At 38.8% G+C, this 8833-nt stretch overlaps 1 protein-coding gene across 3 annotated transcripts in view; it reads left to right on the top strand.

Annotated features, from left to right (window-relative positions):
- The window catches only part of GNA14 (guanine nucleotide binding protein (G protein), alpha 14), a 202750-nt gene that overhangs the window by 81659 nt on the left and 112258 nt on the right, over nucleotides 1-8833 (top strand). The window contains exon 1 of one of the 3 annotated variants that reach the window (XM_010851133.1): nucleotides 2663-2910. The exons of the other annotated variants lie outside the window; for them this stretch is intronic. The gene's annotated coding sequence lies outside the window, so the exon portion shown is untranslated. Of the gene's footprint in view, nucleotides 1-2662; nucleotides 2911-8833 lie in introns of those variants that run through there. 3 annotated transcript variants of the gene reach the window in all.

The following is an 8833-nucleotide window of genomic DNA, read 5'->3' as shown; positions in this document are numbered from 1 at the left end:
CAATAACCTCAGATGTGCAGGTGACACCACCCTTATGGCAGAAAGTGAAGAGGAACTAGAGAGCCTCTTGATGAAAGTGAAAGAGGAGAGTGAAAAGGTTGGCTTAAAACTCAACATTCAGAAAACTAAGATCATGGCATCTGGTCCCATCACTTCATGGTAAATAGATGGGAAAACAATGGAAACAGTGAGAGACGTTATTTCCTTGGGCTCCAAAATCACTGCAGATGGTGATTGCAGCCATGAAATTAAAAAAAAACATTTGCTCCTTGGAAGAAAAACTATGACCAACCTAAACAGCATATTCAAAAGCAGAGAGATTACTTTGTCAACAAAGATCCGTCTAGTTAAAGCTATGGTTTTTCCAGTAGTCCTGTATGGATGTGAGAGTTGGACTATAAAGAAAGCTGAGCACTGAAGAATTGAAGCTTTTGAACTGTGGTGTTGGAGAAGACTCTTGAGAGTCTCCTGGACTGCAAGGAGATCCAGTAAGTCCATCCTAAAGGAAATCAGTCTTAAATATTCATTGGCAGGACTGATGCTGAAGCTGAAGCTCCAATACCTTGGCTACCTTATGTGAAGAACTGACTCACTTGAAAAGACCCAGATTCTGGGAATGATTGGAGGCGGGAGGAGAAGGGGATGACAGAGGATGCGATAGTTGGATGGCATCACTGACTAGATGGACATTAGTTTGAGTAAGCTCTGGGAGTTGTTGATGGACAGGGAAGCCTGGCGTGCTGCTGTCCATAGGGTCACAGACTTAGACATGACTGTGCGACTGAACTGAACGGAGGAACAGATTTTATGATCTCAATCCTTGCATCTCCTCATATCTAGAGCACTAAATCCCGTCATGGTGACATTAGATCCTCATGACTAACAAAAAAGCCTTTTGCAACATCAGTGCTTCATGGTATTGAACTCTACCTTCACCAAAACCTTATATATTGAATTCATAGTGTTAGCCTATAATTTTACTTTTTTTTTACAACTGCTTAAGTTTTCTAACAAAGTCTCACAGGCAGCCATTCCAGATAAAGACTCATAGGACGTTAGAGGGAATCATTTCTAAATATATGTATATATAGAGAATTCAGGTGGCTGAAAATTTGACTGTGGATTAAAAACTTCCTCGTTCATCAGGCTTTGAAATCCTCCTAAGAAAGTCAGTAATACAATGTTGAGCTTTATTCTAAAGTGAAAGATGAAGCAATGCTGAAGGGGAGAGATTTCCTAAGAAAGAAAAGCTGTTTGTAAGGCCCTATTTGACTGGTAGAAACTAGGCAACAGGAAAATAAGATATAGATTTGATGTTTGTTAGAACCCACTCCAGTACTCTTGCCTGGAAAATCCCATGGATGGAGGAGCCTGGTAGGCCGCAGACCATGGGGTGACTAGGAGTCCGACACGACTGAGTGACTTCACTTTCACTTTTCACTTTCATGCATTGGAGAAGGCAATGGCAACCCACTCCAGTGTTCTTGCCTGGAGAATCCCAGGGATGGGGGAGCCTGGTGGGCTGCCATCTATGGGGTCGCACAGAGTCAGACACGACCTAAGCAACTTAGCAGCAGCAGCAGTATAATAATAAGCTAGCTAGCTGAAGGAGAGTGGAATCACATCTTAGCTTCCTGGGTTTTGTGCTAAGCATTGACTTAAGGGATAGAAAATATTATTAAACACTTTTTAAAAATTGAAGTACAGTTGATTTACAATATTATTTTGGTTTCAGGTGTATAGCGTAATGATTCACTTTTATAAAGATATGGAATGCTTCATTAATTTCATGTTATCCTGCTGATCTCTGTATATACCAATTTTAGTGTTCATATGTGTGCTGCCAAAGTGAGCACCACAATTTTTTACTGTGATAAAATCTGTATACGTCTTGTATATATCTTAGCCATTTTAAGATGTACAACTCAGTCATTAAGTACATTTACAAAATGGGTGACCGTCACCACCATCCATTTACAGAACTTTTCCATTATCCCAAAGAGAAAATCTGTACCCATTAAACAATAACTCTCCATTCCTCTTGCACCAACCCCTGGAAACCTTTATTCTATGGATACATTTTGTTTCTGTGAATTTGCTATTCTAGCAAGGTACTTCATGTAAGTGGAATCACGTATTTTCCCTTTTTATGGCTGATCTATTTCACTTGGCATAATGTTTTTAAAGTTCATCTGTGTTGTAGCATGTATTGGAGTAGCCTTCCTTTTTACAGCTAAATAATATTCCACTGTATGTATATACCATATTTTGTTTATCCTTTTTTCTGTTGATGGATAAACAATTGTTAAGCTGTGAAATATTGGGATAACTTGCTTGCCTTGTAATAGTGGTTTTTCTAATTCACCCTCATCCTTCTTCTTCTTTGAAATATTTCTTATCCTCTGTTTGACCTCTGCAGAGGGATTTCTATATCCCAGTAAACAAGTTTGCTCAACTAGTCTGGGAAGGCATTATGACCCCACAGATTGGGACGGCTGAGACCAGGTGTGATCAGCTTAACCAAGCCCCATCCTTATTGTCTGGCCCTGCATGGAAGTGCCTTTGGAGGCCTACAGGGAAAGATACCATATATTTTAAAGAGTGCAAGGTGACACTTGTGAACCTTGTTTAAATCTCCATGTAAAAACTCTGGAAAAGAACTCTGATCTAAGTTTGTGTTTGTGAAAGCCCTGGGAGGGAAGACTAAACATTTGAGAATTATTATTCTGGCTGAGGGAGCTCTCTGGAGTAATATGAATTGAGACTCAGAGGAATTTGTGGAGAAGAGCCAAGAATCCCGAGAGACGGTATTTCCTCTGGTTCATGTGAAAGTGTTAAGAGCAGAAGACTTTAAATCAGGCTCAAAGAGAAGAGAAAGAACAAAGGCAGGCAGCACTGGAGGAGACCCAGGTACTCAGCCCCATCTGCTCAGGGGAGGGTTTCCATTTTCACTAATGGTACTTCCTAGGGGAGATTCAGCGTGGGCTTAGATGCTGGGAAGTTGCTGCTTTAGAATGCAGAGGAAAACAAAGGTAGTGAGTGTCTGAATTCTGTTTCTTATAGGCTTCTTCTGCCTTGCAGTAGAAGGCAGGCCTCAGACTCCATCCCCACAGCAGCCTTTTATGGGAGGAGTGGCAACCATTGCATCTGGATGTAACGCCTCCCCATCTATGCTGAGTGGACAGCCTCTCCTGGTTTCTACCACTCCCTATACACACTTCCTAGACATGATTTTGATGCCTTTAGGTTTAGACATACTGTCTGGGAACCCCTGAAACCCCCTTCCCTGGAAGACCTGCTTAGCTGTGTCACATGAAATGTCTGAGCAGCTGGGCACAGGGTTGAAGTCTGTTACTCAAAATTGGAAATGCTTTAAAATAATGATTTTTGAAAATATATCTACATTTCCTTATTTTTATTTTGCAACAGTTATAAAAATAATAAAGCCCATGGTATAATAAAGACCCCCTTTCTTCCATCTAAATTCAATAATTGTAAACATTTTGTGATATCTTTCTATCCATCTATATTCATATCTATCTTTTCTGTTTTGCTGAGCCATTTGAAAGTTAATTGCAGACATCATAGCATGGCAACTCTAATGCCTTTTAGTTAACATTTTTATATAGAAACAAAACACCATTATCACACCTGAGTATTAATCACACTTCCTATTACAGACTATCCAATTTAGATTAATATTCTTAATTTTCTTAATAAAAAAATTAGCTTTGTAACAGAAACCTCAGAGACTGGAATACTGAGACAGATTTCAGAGGTTGGAGAATTATAAAGGGAGGAATGAAATGGTGCCATGTGGAAAATATGAGACTTGGAGAGGGAGTCCTGGGTTGCGGTTCTAAATTGTTACATGGCCCCAGGGAAGTCATTTAGCTTTTTGAGTTCATTGGCAAGTTGAGGGGGGGTTGGTAAAATAATCCCTAAAGTCCCTTCTGATTCTCTCGTCAAAAGTGTGATTATAAGCTGCTAATGTAAAGATGTTATGCAAATGATAACCTGGTTTTTTTAGAAAGTGTTTTTTTCCTCTCTTATTCTTGATTAGGGATTGTCTAGTGTTGAAAGGTAACTTACCCTTTTCTCTCATGAAATAATGATCTATTAGCCACTGTACCCCTTGTTCCACTGGAGGAAGAACAGTTTTAAACTTAGCTGACTTCTTTGTACCATTTATCCAGGCCTGTTCTTGTTTTTCTATCATATTTTTGTTACTCGTTGAAAAGACAGTTTTATCCCCTGCCAAAAAGGCTCCCTATTGTGGGCCATTCATATTCCCTGCCAGCTGATATTTTGTTCTTAATGAAACATTGTTTGAGTAATTATGGAGTGCGAGTGCTCAGTAAAATGTCTGGACTTGGCCCTGGTACACGAAACACTGGGAAGGCCACGATGGTCTTCTCTAACTTGACTGTGATTTTACTGATACACGTCGTGTTCTGGTTGTTTTCCAAGGGGGCCAGAATGATTATACTCTTGGGTGTAGTAAGTCTGGGAGTTGTGGCTGACTGTGGCAACACAGTCCCACTGAGTCAGTTGCTTCTTTTTCTATGCATCTATCATCCTTTTTTCTCTCTCCCTTCTCCATTCTTCCTTATTCACTTCATTTGTTCATCTCTTCCGTATATGCTTTTATCATGTGCCTCCTTGGCCTCAGGCACAGGGCAGTTTATTTCTACATTGACTGTAACACATGTCAAAATCAAGGGCTGTGAAAGGGTCATGACCTTGAGAACCCTACTTGAGTCCCATAATGAGAAAGGAAAGGGACCCATGGAATGTGTGTGTGTAGTGTATTAGTTACATGGCAGTTTCTAATCAAGCTTCTGATTTGAGAAACCTGGGACTGGTTGGGAGAGAGAAGTGGGGCCCCTGAGAGCATACGGTGGTGACCAGCCTCAGCTGTGAAGAGGAGGAAGGCTGGTTCTCTCAGGTTTGCTAATGCAAATGGAGATGTGTTGTGATGCTTTGGGTGTGGCCTGGAACAGTCCAGTTTTTTGATGAGTCCACTTTCTTCCGTTCTAAAACCTTGGTCCATTAGGTTAAGAAACTAATCATAAAAATAAAACCTTCCCTAGATGTGGTGCTTGGAATTGGATTGCTTTTATCAATGTCATCTGTAAGCTCATGGCCTCTCCCCTTCCCCACCATAGCATCCATCTGGATGGATCCACCATGGTTCTTTGAATCCATTCTCCATATATTCCATAGCTATGCAACTGTGAAGTACATTTTGGTTTACTTAAAAATGAATGTCGAAATAAATGGTATGTAAGACTTGTTTGGCAACCTGTTTATTGATGTATTTATCTTTTACTAGGCACTGCTTTATTAAATCCATCTATGTGGTTGTGCTCTAGATTCCACACACTCCTATTCATTGCTATGAAACATTTCATGCAACAGAAACACATTTCTTTGGACACACGGACAGTTTTCAGTTCTTCACATTAATAAACAATCCTGTAGTGGTGCATGTGGTCTTCTGCATATGAAACTTTGCTACTTTTTTCCCCCAACTCTTGATTTGAAAATTTTCAAACTTGTAGGAAAGCTGAAAGAGCATTCAGTAATCACCAGCCTATTTTAAAACCAAAATATTCAAGTATTTAATTTTGTTAACATGTTTTCAGCTTTCTTCCCTTCACCGCTATACCAGTCCATTTGGGCTGCTAGAACAGCATACCACAGACTGGGTGGCTTGTGAACAACAAAAATCTACTTCTCAAAGTTCTGGAGGCTGGGAAGTCCAAGATCAAGGTGCCAGCAGATTCTGTATCTGGTGAAGACCTGCTTCCTGGTTCGTGTGTGTGTGTGTGCGTGTGTTAGTTGCTTAGTTGTGTCCAACTCTTTGCAACCCCATAGACTGCAGCCCAACAGGCCTCTCTGTCCATGGGATTCTCCAGGCAAGAACACTGGAGTGGGTTGCCATTCCTTCTCCAAAAGGAACTATAGAAAGAAAGAAATTGAAGTCGCTCAGTTGTGTCTGACTCTTTGTGACCCCATGGACTGCAGCCCACCATGCTTCTCATAGGTTACCATTTTTTCACCATATCCTCACTTGGCAGAAGGAGGAAGTGTTGGTCTCTGCAGTCTCTTTTATAAGGGCACCAACCCCATGTGATATTGGTGGGAACTCTCATGACCTAAGCACTTCCTAAAAGCCTCACCTCACAACACCATCACCCTGGGGATTAAGTTTTAACATAAAAATTTTGGGGGGACACAAACATTCCATCTATAGCATTCTTGCTGTCTTTCTCTCTAGATAGATACAAACATATACATATACACACACACACACACACACACATGCGTATATATATATATGTGTGTGTGTTTAAGTTTTTTTTTAACTAATTCTTTTCGTTTTAGACCTCACTCCTAAATATTCCTGTCACTGATATCCTAGTAACAAGGCCATTCTCTTATACAACCATAATACAGTGACCATGCCTAAGAAAATTAAACCATTGCATAGTATATAGGGTACCAATTGAGAATATACATGTTTTTATTTTTAAAAATACTGCCAAAATCTCTCCAAAACATCTGTACCAATTTATTGCTCCCAGCAGCAATGCATGAAAATTTCCCCACAGGTTCACCAACACTTTATTATCTCAGTTTAAGTTTTGCTAGTTAGATGGATAGAAAAGTATCAACTTTTACATTTGCATTTTAGAAAAGAAAAATCAGCCATAAAACATGTAAATCAAGTGTAAGGTTTTATTTTTAATTGTCAAAATAGAAATGAGATCCCAGTTTGGCTTCTAGCACAGGGTAATAAGCTCCATGTCTATGAGCAATTTAGATCAGGATTCTTATATTTTTTCTGAAAATTTAGGGAAAAAATATATAATGTAGCTCAATTCTTCATTTTATAAACATAGACCTTTCAGCCAAAAATCTTGTCAGAGAATATTTTGACACAATTATCTTGGGGATCTGAAGTTTTTTCAGTGATGTATTAATAGTATCACTGTAAAATTCATATAAACCGTTAACTTTAATATTAGAATAGCCTACAGGATATGAAGCCCTCATATTGAGAATAGTGAGGAAGCAGAACAGATTGTGTTCCTGCTCTCTGTGACAGTAAAATGGATGCTAAAACTTAAAAAAAAAAAAAATTTTTTTTTAGCAAAAACTTTAAGGTTTGAACTTTGATAATGATAAACATGGACACTCATGACCAGATGTGGATAGAATTTTGTTTATTTTTTATGAATAATAATAAAACCAAATACTGTATCTCTGCTACCCAGTGATTGAAAGTTGATGATAATTCCAACTTAGAAGTGTGTGTGTGTATGTGTGTGTGTATGAAGCATAAGAAGAATCTAGATCACTTTCACCTCAAAGTAACACTGACTGTCATTGAGTGTTTACTAAGGATTAACCTCTGGCCTCAGTGCTTGTAATAATGTCATCTCCATTTTGCAGAGTCAGTCATTGAGGTTCAAGGTTAGGCAGCAGGTAATTGGAAGACCTTGAATTTGAGTACCAGGAGGCCTCTTCACCTTTAATGTACTCTCTGCCAGTTTTACGTGTTATTTTTTCTCATTTACTATACTAGAAACATCATTTCATGTCAGTAGGTATCCATCTACATTGATTTTCTTAGCTATATAATATTTCTATTGTATAGATTCGCCATGACTAATTGATGGCATCACCTACCACTTTGAATTTTTTTTTCCTGTTGTGTTTAATGCTGTGATCACTGTCCCATTGTATTTACATATGGCTACTTGTCCTACAGTTTCTTTTGAAATCCTAGAATTGGAATTTCTGGATGGCATGATGTCACATTTTGAATGATGCTGATCCACATTACTGTGTTGCTTCATGTTGCTGCACAGGTACTGCAGGAATAGATGGAGTGGGTGTCTTTTTTCTTATACTCCCATTAACACTGGAGTTTTTTTTCAAATTTGCCCCTCTAATAGACAGAATACAGTATCTCATGGTTTTCATTTGTACTCTTTCATTACAGGGAGGCCAAATATTTTTCATGTGCCTACTTGTATTTTCTTTTCTTGAATTGCCTTTTTTGTATTTTCCTTGTTTTCTCTTCTATTGATGTTGTCTTTAAAAAATTAATTTGCATAAATGAAGAATGAAGAATATAAACTTCAATTTCAGTGAAGAATATAAATTCTTTGTTATGTTAGAACAGTTTTTGCCTAGCAAAGCCTTTGATTTTTCATGTTTTTTAATGGTGTATTTTATATTTTGTTTATTCTTTAAAACTCTGAATTTTGCTAATGCAATATTGGACAAATGTCCACCTTTACTTTCTTGGCATATTGATTATTTAAATATTTGCATATAAGTCTTTAACTCACCTGAGATTACTTTTGACATGCCACACAGATACGGTTTTTCCCCTAATGCCACTCGTGAAAGTGGTAGTAGCAGTGCCTAGCAGCACACGAACCGCGAGCTTCCAGATGCGCAAGCTGCTTTAGAAAAGCCAGAGGGACCAGAAATCAAATTGCCAACATCCACTGGATCATCGAAAAAGCAAGAGAGTTCCAGAAAAACATCTACTTCCACTTTATTGACTGTGCCAAAGCCATTGACTGTGTGGATCACAATACACTGGAAAATTCTGAAAGAGATGGGAATACCAGACCACCTGACCTGCCTCTTGAGAAACCTCTCTGCAGGTCAGGAAGCAACAGTTAGAACTGGACATGGAACAACAGACTGGTTCCAAATAGGAAAAGGAGTCCGTCAAGGCTGTATTTAACTTATATGCAGAGTACATCATGAGAAACGCTGGGCTGGAAGAAGCACAAGCTGGAATCAA

The sequence above is a fragment of the Bison bison genome, unplaced genomic scaffold (genome assembly GCF_000754665.1).
Source record: "Bison bison bison isolate TAMUID 2011002044 unplaced genomic scaffold, Bison_UMD1.0 scf7180017864298, whole genome shotgun sequence".
Classification (NCBI taxonomy): domain Eukaryota; kingdom Metazoa; phylum Chordata; class Mammalia; order Artiodactyla; family Bovidae; genus Bison; species Bison bison.
Note: the sequence above shows the minus strand (reverse complement) of the source record. Positions and strands in the feature narration are given on the sequence as shown.